General features: G+C 42.8%; 1 pseudogene; it reads left to right on the forward strand.

The window, feature by feature from the left end:
- The first annotated feature begins 566 nt into the window (after window positions 1–566).
- LOC102473571 (E3 ubiquitin-protein ligase TRIM68-like) overlaps window positions 567–2,054 on the forward strand; it is a 49,334-nt pseudogene continuing 47,846 nt past the window's right edge.

Genomic DNA, 2,054 nt, shown 5'->3' on the forward strand with positions numbered 1-2,054 from the left:
AATCTAAGAAAGGTTTCTAACCAGTCACTAAAATAACCTGCATGTCCCTTGGTTTGCTTCTTTAATCCAGGGCAAGCATAAATACCCTCCAAATCACCAGCTTATTTCTCCAAGGAAATCAGCTTATACAAACTTAGAACTGAACTGGCCACACCTTCTTGCTTGCTACTCTTTTTTCTTTGGGCTTTGAGAGTATCCCACTGCTTCTCCATCATGGTCTTAGCCTAGTCCCCCTTGGCTCTGCTCTTGTAAGTTGCTACACCTCGTTAGCCAGGGTTCTATGAATGTAAGACAGCCAAACTGGAAAGAGCCTTGGCTAACAATCACCCTCCTCTCAAGACCTCATTTTACAAAGGGGAATGCACCAGAAAGGGGGGAGGGCCGATTTATCCCAGGTCACATATCAAGTTTGTGGCAGAGCCATGCCTAGGACCTGGCGGTTTTGCAAATACAGCCCTGCATTAGTTCTCTAGGCTCAGGAGGAAGACAGTCCCCAGTATTGACAGCAGCATTGAAAGGATTGGTTGGGCTTATCTCCTGGGTATAAATTACTGTAAAATCAAGTCATGAAAGTGGCCGAGCATGACTATGAATTATCCCACTGTGACTATCACACCAAGGCACTTCAGGACTTCCAGCCTGACCCAGCAGCAGAACTAGCCTCTGCCAGAAGTGAAGCCTGATTTTGGCATGTGCTCATCATGTCTTTCCCTGTTCACTGGGGTATCTTGCAACCCAACCAACACTGCTCAGAGAAGCAATTACACAACCAGTGACAGAAGACAGCCTGAGGAGTGGCCGTGTTGTGTTCTTCTCTGGTGCCTTGTGCATGGTTGGTGTCCAACAAACATATGCCGAACTGAATTTTTTATAGCTCTGTGGGGAAATAGGCATTGCACTGTGGGGGAGGAGTTGTTCTGGACTGTACATTGAGAATACTCATGAAAGTTCATTCAAAATGGGGAGATGAGGGACCAAGAGGTGGCATGGCGGTTAAGGCACTGAACTCCCACGTGGTTAACCATGGTTTGAGTCTTGGACCTGGTGACTTGTTTTCTCACTCTACCCCCTGCCCCTGTGAGCACATGTGCTCTGTAGTAAGTTAAACATAAATAAATAAATAAATAAATACAGTTAAATAAATAATTCTTTTAAAAGAATGGGGAGATGAGCTAAAGGTCTGCCAGATGTTGTGGGAAAACACATTCAGGCCTAGAATCCCAGGGAAATGAGGCGAGCACAGTTTATTCTTATGTCAAGTTTCCTCAGCAGTGCTGCCAAGACCAATAAAAATTTAGTTCTCTCTGAAATATGTAAAATAATTGCTTTTATAAAATTATTGCTTTTATAAAATTTGCAGGGCTTTTGGTTTTGTTTTGGTAAGTTTCATTTAAGCCTCTTCTTTTTTTCTTTCTGTAGCCTCATCGTCAGAGAACATAGCCCTCTATCCACTCACCTTGGCTGCATTCCCAGGTTCCTTAGTTTTAGCAGAGAAAGATTTATTGTCCAATATTAATATGGTAATTCCAACTCATAAGAGCAATTTGACAGTGAAGATGCAGCTACCTCCCTACCCCACAGTGTGTATATGAGATATGAATGCAGAAATCTGTTTGATAATTTTTAAAAATAACTTTATTGAGATAGTCACATATCAACAAAGCCCACTCCTTTAAAGTGTATATTCAGTGTTTTTTTAGTATATTCAGAGTTCTTCAACCATCTCCTATCTCATTTCATAATGTTTCTATCACTTCAAAAGGAACCTTATATCCATTAGTAGTCCCTTTCCATTCCCTCCCTCACCAGTCCCATGAATCCCCAATGCACTCTGTCTTCTCTAGTTATTTTGTTCAGATGGGTGGTCTTGTCTCCCAAATAGCGACTTGGGAAGTTCCCTCAGGGCAGTGACCAAGGCTTTACTCATCTTGGGGGTCCCTCACAGGACCTAGAGCAGGATGGAAAACATTAGTACTTGTGGGATAAAATCAAATGGTTAAAATTTAGTTTAAGAAAAAGCAAGCTGAGCCGCGCGGGGCGCCCGGCGGAAGCCT

Source organism: Tupaia chinensis, unplaced genomic scaffold (assembly GCF_000334495.1).
Source record: "Tupaia chinensis unplaced genomic scaffold, TupChi_1.0 Scaffold145659_1, whole genome shotgun sequence".
In the NCBI taxonomy this organism is placed as follows: Eukaryota; Metazoa; Chordata; class Mammalia; order Scandentia; family Tupaiidae; genus Tupaia; species Tupaia belangeri.